The 13,832-nt window shown below is 45.3% G+C and overlaps 1 protein-coding gene and 1 long non-coding RNA gene across 3 annotated transcripts in view; one reads left to right on the forward strand and one right to left on the reverse strand.

Moving 5' to 3' along the window:
* LOC147649087 (uncharacterized) overlaps window positions 1-13,832 on the reverse strand; it is a 193,078-nt gene that overhangs the window by 63,214 nt on the left and 116,032 nt on the right. The window lies entirely within an intron of this gene.
* Window positions 6,169-12,310, forward strand: LOC111945517 (uncharacterized). Of its 2 annotated transcripts, XR_015279605.1 has the most exons (4): window positions 6,169-7,469; window positions 8,597-8,675; window positions 10,706-11,002; window positions 11,118-12,310. It is a non-coding gene; the product is annotated as an uncharacterized LOC111945517 (long non-coding RNA). The 2 variants fall into 2 exon arrangements; XR_015279604.1 differs by having other exon boundaries at window positions 10,706-12,310.

Here is a 13,832-nt window from a genome sequence, read left to right on the forward strand (position 1 = left end):
CATCCCCCGGCTGCCCCAGCTCGCTGGGCCCTTCCTTTGCTGACAGCTCTGCGTCCTGCCTGCCTCTGCCTGGCCACACAAAGCCTTGGGCTGCTCCAAACTCCTTCTGGGGGACATGTTGCACCACAGCCCTGCCCTGGGACACAAATTCCTCTCTTCTTGGGTCCTGTCTACACCTCTCCAGAAGATCTGGGTGGCATTATTTCTTTCTCAGGCTGTTTCATGTAATCAAGAAGAGCTCCACCATCTCTGAAGCCACCCTTCAAGCCCTCTCAGGCTACTCCAGTTCTCAGTCTTCACACCACTGAGCCCAGGGCCCTCAGTCTCTATGGGTCATGTGCTTGAGGCCTCCTGATCTGATATTGTGAGATTTTTGTGTCCATTCAAGGTCTTTTCAGATTGAAACATTGTGGTCATTTTCCAAGAAAAATTGAAATCTTTTACAGGCCTGTAGTGGCAGAGGAAAGGTCATAGCCTTTAAGATGATCAAGGATAAATTCAGATTTAATAAAAGAAATATTTTATGATGAGGTTGACAAGATGGGAACAGGTTGTCCATGGGAGTGGATGTCCCATCCCAAGAAGTGTTCAAGGTCAGGAGCTTTGACCATCTGTTCCAGTGGGAGCTGTGCCTTCCCACAGCAAGGGGGCTGCAGTAAATGATATTTTAGGGCCACTACAATTTATAAAACAAAAGATAAAAAATTACTTCAAGCAGAGTTCTGGTACCTCCTCATTAAAGACTTGCCAAAGGGCTCAGTGGTGGAGCTTTCCTGCATGACCTTGCCAGCTGAGCATGGGGAGCTCTGCCTCAGGGTCTGAGATTCATGATGGAAATCCACAAAGGGCATTTGGGGAATGTGCAAGATTTCCCATGGGATGTCTAAGAAGGGACCCCAGGAAGGGAAAGACTGGGCTATTGTCATGATTCGCAAGGTGGGATTTGTGATGTAGTTTTTTTATTCGGTCTTAGACTACAAAAGATTATAAGCAAACCAAGGACTCAAACAGCAAAACACACTTTATTGAGTGCTCATCAACACTAATATGCAATAGAGGGGAAAGAGGAGAAAGCAAAGCATAAGGAAAAGAGAGTAAGGGGATTATAGCTAGCAACATCCAAGTCCACTCAGCCGTCCAACGACGCAGAGTCTTCTGTCCGTTGGGGAGATCTCAAAGGAAGGTAAATTTGGGGTGTGATTTTATAGTCTTTTGCAAAGGGAGGGGCATAGGGCCAAAACCAGAGGAGATCGATGATCATTGTGATGAATTCCATTGCAAACCTCCCGAGGTCCCTCCCAGGAGGAGTCCCTGTGCATTTCCCTCCCCCATGGCTCTGCCCTTGCTGATCCAGCAGCTGTGGGGCAGCAGAGCTGGGGCACTGCAGGGACAGGGCTGCCTCTGACAGGGCTCTTGTGCTTTAGGAATGGTGCTCTCCAATTCACTACTCCCACTAAAAACACCACGTGTCTCCCCAGATTTATATTCCCACTGTTATAAATACATATTATAATATTGGCTTTTCACAAGGATTCAGATGAATGCTGTATGTATCACGTTCCAATGGCTTTGCTGTAACAGTCGATAGAGGATGTTTGAACTGTCTGCTCAGTTGGGATAACTCCAGTGAACAGATGATGGGGACCCTGCTGCTATCAACACTCAGCGGCTGTGCAAAGAAGGAGCCAAGGCCCAAATTCAAAGGGGAGAAGAAGAGGATTAAAACCACAAGCCAAGACACAGGCATGCTGTAAAAAGGTGGACCCAAAGAGTGGCCATGCTAAACAGTTCATGGGAAATGTAAAGTAGTTAATGGAGAAGTTTAAATATGCATAAAGTCTATGAATATGCATCAGGTTGTATCGCACTGTATTAGGAACAGCAAAGCATGATTGGGACTCTCTATTGGGCAGGACAAGAGAGCCAGATTTATTATTCCAGATCTTCTTTTATAGACAGGTCTGAGAAGGTCCAAGAGGTAAAACTCTTATTGGTCATTAAACCAACACATCACCATCACTGGACAATTAGGAACAAGACCCCTTGTCTGTTTCTTGCAAGGAAACAACAAGGATCCAAACAACACCTGCCAAGGTTGTTTTCCTTCCCCAAGGACTGTTTGGATTCCTCCTTATGATTTCTCAGCCCAGAGTGAGAACTTTATGGGACTCAGTTTCACACAGGCTCAAGCTAATGTCCGAAACCTAAAAATCTCTTCTTTGACCATTGTCAGTTCCCACCAAGTTGATGCAATAGAAATGGGATATAAAGGGTGTTTCCAAAACACCAGGGGTGCTCTTGGCAGAGGGCCAAGCACCCAGCCCTTTTAACCCTTTGCTTTATTGTCTTTGTCGCCTACTGTCTGTTTTATTAAACCTTTTAAAATTGACCAGGAAAGTGAACGTCATCTTTCCCAGTGGTCCAAGTCTGTATAAAAGAATGGCCTCAAATGGCAGCTTTCAAGAAAATGTCCTAGGTTGATGTTTCCCGTGCTGGTGACACTCTTTTAAACGCAGCCTGCTGCCCTAGCTCTCTGCTGCTGTTCCATGGACAGAGGTTGTTGTCTCTTACCCCTTCCCATGGGCAGGCCGCTGTTCAGCCATCTCCAGGACAGCAGGGCCCCATCCCACCTCACTGGGACCTGGGAAGGCAAAACCCAGCACTCCAAATGTCCCCCTCCTCCTTCTTCCCACACATTTGGCCCTGGCACTGGGGTTTGCTGCTGGTTGCTGCAGGAAAAGGAGACCCCTGTGACACTTTGGGGCCCGTGAAACCAAGGCAACCCTTGTTCCTTGAAACACTGTGGGGCCTGGTGGAACTAAGGCTCCATTGTGACACAGCAGGGCCCCTGGAGCCAAGGCACTGCTGGGACACTGCAGATCCAAGGAGACCATTGTGACACTGAGGAAGCTCATGAAACCAAGGCTCCATCGTGACACCTCAGCAGCAAGGAGACCATTGCTGAGAGCACGGAACCTCACGCAACCAAAAACACCATTCTGACACCGTGGGGCCCCAAGGAATCAAATATCCACTGTACACTCTGGAACCTTATGGAACCAAAAACACCATTCTGACACCGTGGGGCCCCAAGGAATCAAATATCCACTGTACACTCTGGAACCTCATGGAACCAAAAACACCATTCTGACACCGTGGGGCCCCAAGGAATCAAATATCCACTGTACACTGTGGAAACTCACACAACCAAAAACACCATTCTGACACCGTGGGGACCCAAGGAATCAAATATCCACTGTACACTCTGGAACCTCACGCAACCAAAAACACCATTCTGACACCGTGGGGACCCAAGGAATCAAATATCCACTGTACACTCTGGAACCTCACACAACCAAAAACATTCTGACACCGTGGGGCCCCAAGGAATCAAATATCCACTGTACACTGTGGAACCTCACACAACCAAAAACACCATTCTGACACCGTGGGGACCCAAGGAATCAAATATCCACTGTACACTCTGGAACCTTATGGAACCAAAAACACCATTCTGACACCGTGGGGCCCCAAGGAATCAAATATCCACTGTACACTGTGGAACCTCACGGAACCAGAAACACCATTCTGACACCGTGGGGCCCCAAGGAATCAAATATCCACTGTGTGAAAAACGAGGTTCACGTAATTTTTATAAAATTTAAAAGTTTAATAAAAAAGACAATTAGGAGAAAAAAATAAAGTGAAGTATAGAGATCCAGCCGGGTGTCTCTGCATTCAGCCAAGAGAGCACACCTTACTAACAAAGGATTGTCCCTTAAAAACAGAACCCTACTACATATCCATAAATTCTCATCCATATTCATACACTCTCATCCATATTCATACATTCTTCTTAGGATCTTTGGTGTTCTTCTGGTTAGTTTTCTCTTGCCCCCTTCCCAATAGATCAATCTTCTTGGTGCCATCGAGATTTATATTCTCTGATGCCAGAAATGCAATAAATTTGTCCCCCCAGAGTTCTGGTCACTGCTGTCTTCATCTGGGTAAGAGAGTTCACAAATGCAGGAGTTCTCCAGCTATTTCTATTTTTTCTCAGTCTTTGGGTTATACAAACAAAAGCAGTTTTTATTTTAATACTATGCCATAGCCTAACATATATGTATTGTACTACTATTTCTAAATTTCATCAATAACAGAAATAAAGAAAACTATATTAATACAACAAAAATTTCCATTCTTATACACATAACATTCATTTTAATATTTGCAAAAAGCCAACAATATAAAATGTATCTATAACGCACTGTACACTGTGGAACCTCGTGGAACCAAAGTCCATTGTGACAGAGCAAGGCCTCGTGGAACCAAGCAGTGCAAAGGTCTAGAACATTCCTTGCAGGGTTCTGCCCTAGGGCACGGGAACCTCATTGGTGGCACCTTGGGCTCGGCACACACTTGACGAGTATCTCTGTTCCCAGCAGGAAAACTTGGGAGTTTTCCATGGCTTCAAAGGAAAGGAAAAGGAGAAAACCCCTGTTTGCCTGAGTGCAGCCAGTTCTCTGTGGGAGTTGGGCAGTCAGAGTTAAGGATTGATTGAAGGCTGTGGGAAACATCGAGTGAGATTCTGGCAAAGAGAACAGGATTGTGGGTAGAGTTACGTTAATCTGTTAGTTCTGTGTAAGGTTATGTTTGGAGTTCTCGTTAACGATTGGATAAGTATGTCTGACATCTATGGTAGTGTTTGTGGTTCTCCTTCATGACTGCTTACTTGTGTAATATATATATATATATATTTTGATTTTTGACCCATTGCCCTGTCTTCTGAGTTTGTCCCCCTACTGTGTACAACTTCCACCCTTTGTTATTTTATCTGTTATTAAAGTTCTTTATTTTCAGGCAGCCCAGTCACGCCCGTCCTTATTCTTTGCCACGCAACTCCCGGCTGGTGCAGTCCTGAGGTCACCAACGCTGTACTGCAACAGTTCTGCAGCAAAGCAGGTCCCAGGGTGTCCTGATGGGACACTTGTGGTTGGGTTCTTTTTCCCCCTGGGACTGAGATTGATGAGAGAGAGGCAGTTTTCTCTTGTTCAGACTCGGTTGTTTATTCTTCTCTTATCTGCATTACATGGATACAGACTACAAGGAGCAACGTGCACTAAGATAGAAAGGTGCCAAATGGCTAACAAAGAACTTCTTCAAGGTTTTTTATATGTCCATTTACCCAATTAACAAACGCCAAGTCAATGATTTTTCTTAGTGACCCAATGACCCAACACCTGCTCACTGCACTGTGGCATTCTTTATCCAATCACTTACTACTACCCAAAAACCTCTAGAAGAAGAAGATGAAGAAGAAAGAGGAAGGAAGAAGAGACAACACCCTAGATCCTCCATCTTGTCCTTTGTTTTCTAAACTAGTTTAAACCTTTTTTCACCCAGTGACTTAAGAAAACTCAATAATTTATACACTCACACTCTCAGTTTTTCTATTTAGCAGTTGTTTTCATGGTGTTATATGAAATTCAGAGCTTTCTTGGATGTCAGAGGCAGGAATCAGAGCTAAGGGCACACACTCTGTGTCTCTGACTCCAACACCAGGTGAGGGAGGACAGACAGGATGGAGAATGTGGAGCAAGGTTGCCCACTCTGTCTCACACCTCAAGGCACAGCTTCTCTGAGCAGGCCAGGCCTCCTGAGGAGAGACCCTGGCTCAATATCAATTCCAAATGTTCCTGTCACCTCTTCTCCAATGACAGAAGTGATAAAAGCATCCAAAGTCACTCTTTAAAATAGGAATGTGTATTTCTCAGACTATCTTAGAAGCTCTGTGAAATATTTCTCCAGAGCTGCAGTAGGAAACCTTCCTGATGAACTGCCCTGGAGCAGAGGGAAATGCAGGCAGAGCCAGGCTTTGTCAGGACTTGCTGGAGCCCAGTGAGCCCCGGGGTGCATTTGGTGCTGAGCCCTTGAACCCCAGAGCCTGAGAGGAGATTGCACAAACTTTTCCAGGAGTCCAAGTCAGAAGAAAACCCCAGGTGTCTCCAAGCATTAATGGGTCCCACTGGGGTCCAGCCCCAGCACAGGCTCCTCATGGGCTCCTTGGAGGAGAGAATTGGAGGCCTTGATTGCCCAGAAACCTCTCAGAGTCCCAGTGTGGGAACAAGAAAGGAAAGTACCTTAAAGAACTGAAGCACCCAGAGGCATTGATGAGCTCCACAGAGTGTTGTTACTGACAAAGGCTCTCAGGAGACTAATTAAAGCAGATAATTGGAGGCCATGAGTGCACAAACCTCTCAGAGACCCCAAGGCAAGAGCAGAGCCCCAAGTCCTTTGAAAAAGCTGCAGTCCCTGGGAGCATTGAGGAGCCCCCCAGGGCCATTCCTGGCCAAGGCTCCCCAGGGACTTGTCCCAGCAGATCCCTGAGGCCCCTGGGATGTGGGGGGATGCTGAGGGCAGGACAAGGGGGTGACAGTGGCCAGCCTTGCTGGGGCGGTGCCAGGAGGCCCCAGGGCCTCAGGACCAGGTGTCTCCTCACAGCCCTTGCTGGCACAGACCCTGCTGTGGCCCAGGGCACCAAGACTTGGCTTCTCTTTGTCCCCACCTGTCATCTCTGCTTCCCATTTCCTGCTCTAACTGGAACCTGGGGACACTTTCTGAGCCGTGTCCCTCAGTGGGACCCATCAACGGCATCAGCAACTTTGGAGTTTGATTATGACGGAATTCTCCAGAGGTTTCGTCACAAACCCTGGCTCTGCCTCGATTTCCCTCTGCTCCAGTGCAGCACATCAGGAAGGTTTGCAACTCCAGTTATGGAGAATGGGTTTGGGTGCCACAGCAACCGGGAGAAGTTCAAGTTTCCTTGGAATACCTGGGGAGGACTGGGACATACTGGGGAACACTGGGAATGCAGTGGGAGACACTGGGACATACTGGGAGTGATACTGGGGAGGGCTGGGACAAGCTGAGGAATGCTGAGGGGGAACTAGGGTGGGTTGGGATGGACTTGGGGGTACTCTGGGACATACTGGGACAGACGAGGACATACTGGGAGTGACACTGGGGGATACTGGGACAAACTGGGGACACTGGGAACACTGTGGGGAAAACTGGGGGACACTGGGGAGTTAGATGGATGACACTGGGGGCAACTGGAAGGGAATGGGAATGAACTCGGGTGTATTGGGAGGGACTGGGCTCTACTGGGAGGGTCTGGAGGGGCACTTGGAATGAACTGGGCTGTACTGGGAGGGACTGGAAGGGTTGAGTTTGCCGTTCCCGCCTCTGCCATCACCCATTGGCCAAAGATCCTGCCAATCACCGCCCTCAGCCAATCAGCTCCGGGCATCAGGGACTCGGGGGCGGGGCCGACAGTCGGCGCCATTTTTCCTTTTTGCCTCTCACTCCCGTCATGCCCCGCGGCCCGATAGAGCCCCATTGGAGCCGGGACTACAACGCCCGTCATGCCCCGCGCTCCACAGAACCCCGGGATCGCCCCCATCTGTCCCGTAAGTGTCCCCCAGACCCTCCAGGATCCCTGAGTGCCCCCTCAGCGCCCATTCGGGACCCCCAAAGCGTCCCCGGATCCCCTGAATGCTCCCGACCCCACAGATGTCCGTTACAGCCACTTCTGGGAATTCATCTCCTGTCATTCCCCGCGGCCTCTGAGCCCCTCAGAACACAGTCCCGAGACTAAAATTACAGCCGCGACCCTCCCACAAAATACCTGCCGAGCCCCGCGCCGTAAAAAGCCCGCTTAGAGCTCCCCAGGCTCCCCCCAAGTGCTCCCCAGCCGTACACGTTCCCCCCGAGGACCTCCAGCCACGGCTCGGACACAAAAGTGTCCCCCAAGGGCCTTCCCGGACTCCCATGGGCCCCTTCCGAGCCACTCCTGGGACTACAGCTCCCATCATGCTCCGCGGCGCACTTAGAGCGCCATTCCAGCCGTGACTCCATCTCCCGTCATGCCCCGCGCCCCACCGAGAGCCATTGGAGCTGTGCCTTGAACTCCCGTGATGCTCCGCGGTGCCGTTACACCGTATTATACCCGCGCCTACAACTCCCATCATCCCCCGCGGCCCAGAGAGCCCCGGTAGAGCCCCCCAAGTGCCCGCCCGGACCCCGAAGCGCCCCCAGATTCCCCTCCCTGACCTCCAAGTGCCCCCCTGGACCCCCAGGTGCTGCCCCGGACCCCGAATCGTCCCACAGAATCCCTAAGTGCCCCTCCCAGTGCTCACCCGGCTCCCCCAAGCGTCCTCCAGACCCTGAAGTTCTCTCTGAATTCCCTCCCCTGACCCAAAACTGCCCCAAATGTGCCCCAGAAATGTCTCCATAGACCCCAAAGAAATAAAAATTGGACTAATTAGCATAAAGTGGGAGAAATAGTGGTCAATTCATTAGCGAAGAGAATTTTGTTACTTAGAACCAACGAGCAATAATTGTTTAGTTGCTAAAAAGTTATGAATTCTTTTATGGAAATATAAAATTTGGTACATTGAATAATATAGTGAAAACATTGAATAATATAATTATTAAAAATATATATAGTTTTATTAAATAATTATATTTAATTATAAAAAAAAATAAAAATATTTCCAGTGTATCAAAAGTTCAAGTCCTTTTTATTCCTTTCTAGTGTTTTGAAAAGTGGTGTTCCTAACATATTAGTCCTGGACCTTGGTATAACAAAGAAGGAGGGCTGTATAATTCCTAAGGTACAAGTTCCTTTCCACTTTTGGGGTAATTCACCCTATGTTCTTTGTCCACAAATCCAATATATTCCATCAGGGGCTTTCCCTTTGTTACTTGTTGTACCTGGTTGTTCCCAATAAAATTTTAGGTTACTGATGGATTGGTAAGGGTTGGCTCCAGGACTTTTATACCGACACAAATCAATATGGTTATCCCACTGACAATTAGTTTCTTTCATTATTCCCCAGTATCCAGCAGGAGTTTTTGGTTGCCAGGTTTTTGTATTTTTCTCTGAATTTGCTCCTAGGGTAGATGTACAAGGGGTATATTCTACCACTTCATTGTATTTCTTTCCTTCTCGAGTTACACAAACTGTCCCAATTACTTGGTGACTCAAAATCCATCCTCCAGGTTGTTTTAATGTCTCGGAGATTTGAGTATGGTTCCATTTTAAAAATTGCTCTGGAGCTGAACTCTCACCTCTCCATGGCCACCTCTCAGCCATCCTGAGCCCCGACAAACCCAGCATTTGGATAATCCTAGTTCTGTAGCAATCTCTTGCATCAAATCTACAAAAAGGGTTTTAGTTGTAGTTGGCAAATCCCAGTCGCTATATTTTTCTTTTAATTGTTTATACAATTGATTCAATTCTTCTAATTCTTTCTCTGGAATCTTTTTCACACTTTTCTCTATTTCTTTTTTCTCTTTTAATGCTATATTTATATTTGGCTCATTCTCATTTTTGTCTTTCTCAAAACAGAAGAATTTTTCATATTGAGGACAGATTTGATCATTATGAGGATACGGAGCTCGTCCCTTAAATCCCAGATTTTTTCCTACCCAATACATTTTCCTATTTTTAACTCAGATGTCCAGAAAATTCTTGTGATTGTAACAGGCCACATTACCATATGAATGTGCTACAAACACAGACTCCATCTTATCTTTGATCCTTGGATTACATTTGTCACATGGGTGGGAATTACTGATACTTTGTTTTTGCATAGTTTGCTTCCTTGTGGCTGGCCCTTGTGCTGCTTCCCATTCAGCTTTAGAGCTTTGGCCCATCACCAAAGGTATCATCATAAACACAGTGAAAGTAATCCTCAGCACTTTTAACTTTCTGCCTTCCTCAGGGCCCCTTGGGTTGCAGCCAAGGGCCGAGGTGCCAGTCCTCTTGGGAGCAAAGTTTAAATCCTGGGATCTCGCCATTGACTCGTTCCATCTCACCGCTACCTTTGGTCTCATCATATTCACCTGAGCCATTTTAGTGGTTGGTTTCAAGAACGGCACAGATTTTGCAGCATCGACTTATCCCTTCCTTTGGGCTAGCCTGCTATTTATTCATTTCCTTTTAAAGCCAAAACTTACCTGTATAAACCAAATGTACTAAATTATCAAAGCTCTAGAGATGTGCCAACTACAATTTATGACCCAACTGGTCAGGTTATCTTCTTTTCTGGACGCTGGGGTGATTGTTACACCTTCATCACCACCAACAGGCACACTCACGATGCCAGTTTTTATCAGAAATGTGTCTGTGGCACGGTACACAAATCTCTTCTCCACAGCAGCTGGTAATTATAATGCTCTGGATTATTATATTATGAATTGTTCTCTCTTTTACCCATTCAAAAGCTAATACAGCAAGGATTCTTTGGTCCAAATTCTCTATTAATCAAACAGCTGCATCCCGAGATCCATCCTTGTGTCTCAAAGATCTTCCTAAAAAATCACTAAAACACTTTCCCAAAGTTAACTGATGAAGCACACGATGTAAACAAGCTGAGCATATCAATTGTCTTTCTCTTTCATTTACTCTGGTTGCTCTCCACCATGAATCAAGGCAATTATTACAAACAACATGAATCCATGGGCGACACTCTAAACCGTGCTTAGTACAACTCCATAGTGTTATTTGTTCTTGTACCTTTTTGGTAATAGATGTTACTAGTTCCTTCCTATGGAGTTGTAATTCACTGACAAAATCTATTAATGTTATTCTCTGAGGGAGTGTTAAAATATTTTCAATCCGTCTCGGTTGTTCCCACAGATCCAAAAAGCGTCGGATTCTTTCCCACCTGCGTTGTTCTGCATCTGGATTTAATGGAGTTCCTGTCAGCAGCCAATCCAGAATGCCTGTTTTCTCTAATGGATTAAAGTTAGTTGCAATCATAAAGCACAAACTCTTTACTGATTAATTATCAGAAGAAATCTTATTGTATCCACATCACACTTGTATTACTCTCTGTTGCTCTTGCAGTGTCCTTAAAGCCACCATTCATTCTGAGCAGTAAGCTAAATAAACAGATGCTCTTTGTGCTTGATCTTCTATTCTAAATTGCTGCAGGTGAGTGTTAATGCTAACTTGTGCTGAAGCCCAATTGCCCAGTCTGAAGTCCCTCTCCACCCTGCTAAAACATTGTATACAATTGATTACAAAAGCTCCATCTCCTTGGTCCCAGGGTCCAGCTGTCCTATACCGATGTCGTTGTCTTATCCTTTTAATTCTTATCGCTTCACACCGCTCACGTTTTGCCATACAGGAAGGGGCACACAAATGACCCTGTTTGCTACAACCCTGTTGAAATAAAGAAACCACTCTCTGTGGGATGACAGTTTCTGATCTTTCTGCACTAAGGGTATCTTGGATATCCTGGGGTGGTATTATTCTTTCTACATGTGGATGGCACACTGAGCGTATTGCAGGATTACGTGAAATCCAGAGGCAAAAACGATTTTTCATGTGACCTTTGGCCTGTGGGCACCCAGCACTCTCCTCAGCCATGTGTTGATCAGTTACAAGTTCATTTTAGGCTGTTTTCTTTTCAGACTTTAGTAAAATGATTCAATTTAACTCTTTTTCAATTTTACTTTTAGGTCTCCTGGTGTCAAAATGATTTTCCAGTTTTTATTTGGTATAGGTCCTTTTACCTGTGAATCATGAGTCCAGCCTTTTTCTGCTGTTCAAACTGCGGTTTCTGTGGTTAAAGAACAAGAAATGGTCCTTCCCACCGAGGTTCCAGACTTTCCCCTTTCCAGCATTTTATCAACACATATTGTCCTGGTTGAATAGAATGTATTGGGAAGTCGAGGGGAATTTTCTGAGCTAAAATGCCTTTTTCTCTCAACTCTCTCAAATTTCTGGCAATGGTTGTAATATATCCCTGGATGGTTTTGTCCCCGACTAGTGAAGGATTCATCATCATGCCTTGGGGATAAGGCAATCCATATAACATCTCATACGGTGAAATCCCTGTTTCAGAGTGGGGCTTGGTTCTAATATTTAACAGAGATAAAGGAAGACACCTGGTTCACAGCAATTTGGTTTCTATAATTTTTAGTTAGTTGCTGTTTTATAGTTTGATTCATCCTTTCAACTCGTCCTGAGCTCTCAGGATGCCCCGGGGTGTGATATTCCCAAGTAATTCCTAACGCCTGACTTAAACTTTTGATTACCCCTGAAGTGAAGTGAGTACCCTGATCTGAATCAATAACTTGTACTAATCCAAATCTTGGGATAATATGTTCCAACAAAATTTCTGCTACTGTTTGAGCTGGAGCTGGAGCTGCAGGATATGCTTCCACCCACTGAGTTAATTGATCTACTATAACTAATAAATATTTCCATTGGCCCATTCTGGGTAGTTCAGTAAAATCCACTTGAATCTTTTCAAAAGGCCTGTAGGCCGTCTGAGGGCCTCCAGAAAACGACTCCTTAGCGCCCTTTTATTTACTTTTTGGCAAGTTATACATCCCGGGGTAACTTGTTTTCCAATCTCAAATATTCCAATACACCCATCAAATTTTAGGAATTGATCACAAAGTGCTCTTGTTCCCCAGTGAGTTTGTCGATGTAAGTTGTCAAGGATCTGTTGGGCCAGAGACTTTGGTATCATATTCCTACCATCAGGAAGAGTCCATTGTCCTTCCTTAAGAGTGGCTCCCAGTCTCTTTATAGCTTCTACTTCTGCCTCAGAAAAATATGGTGTTTCATTTTGTATTCCTACTTCCTGAAAAGTCATAATTACACTTTTGTTCTCCTTTAGGATGCTTTCTTTGCCTCTTCATCAGTGAAATTATTTCCCTGTGTCTTAATATCTCTCCCCCTCTGGTGGCCTTTTACATGAACTACTGCTGTCTTTTTTGGACCTTTCAAAGCTTCGAGTATCTGAATTATTAACCCTCGATGTATTAATTCTTTCCCCTGAGTATTTATAAGTCCTCTTTCTTTCCAGATGTTTCCAAAGGTATGCACTACTCCAAAGGCATATTTGGAGTCTGTATAAATAGTCCCTTCCCCATCTCTCAATAACTGCAATGCAGGTGACAGTGCCTAGAGCTCACAGGCTTGTGCTGACCAGGACGGGCTAAGAGGAGCCGATTCTTTTACTTCCAGTTTTTCTCCACTGATTATGGCATACCCAGATTTTCTTCTTCCGTCTGTTATTCGAGATGATCCATCTATAAATAATTTATCCCCTGTTTGTAATTCTTGTTCTCTTAAGTCTGGGTGTATTTTTGTTTGCAGTTCTAGAACTTCTCTGCAGTCATGTATTAATCCCTCCCCTGGGTCTCCATATAGAAACTGAGCAGGGCTTTGTACATTTGTCACTTTTAGTTCCAGTTCTGGGGAAGTTATCAAAATAGCCTCATATTTTAATATTTGGCTATCAGTCAACCATTTTTCAGCTTTCTGAGCAAGAATTCCCCTAATATTGTGGGAGGTGTATAGTTCTAGCAGTGCTCCAAAGGTTACCTTTCAGGCTTCTTCCACTAACACAGCAGTTGCTACCAGAGCTTGTAAGTGTGTTGGCCAACCTTTACTAACTGGATCTAAGAACTTGGAGTAATATCCCACAGGTTTTCAGCTTTCTGCTCAATCTTGGGTCAACACTCCATATGCCGTTTGATTGGCTATATTAACAAATAATTGAAAAGGCTTATCTGAGTCAGGAAGGCTTAGTACAGGGGCCTGCAATAATGCTTCTCTAACTTGCTCAAAGCTTTCCTGGTCTTTTTTAGTCCATTTCAAGTGATTTGTGGTTAATTTTTCATATAAAAATTTCACTTTTCCACTAAACCCTTCTATCCACTGCTTACAGTACCCCAAAAGACCCCAAAAGACAGGAACTGTCTTATTTCTCTTTTAGACTTTGGGGTCTCATGTTTATTATCCC

This window comes from Cyanistes caeruleus, chromosome 28 (assembly GCF_971803275.1).
Source record: "Cyanistes caeruleus chromosome 28, bCyaCae1.hap1.1, whole genome shotgun sequence".
NCBI lineage: Eukaryota > Metazoa > Chordata > Aves > Passeriformes > Paridae > Cyanistes > Cyanistes caeruleus.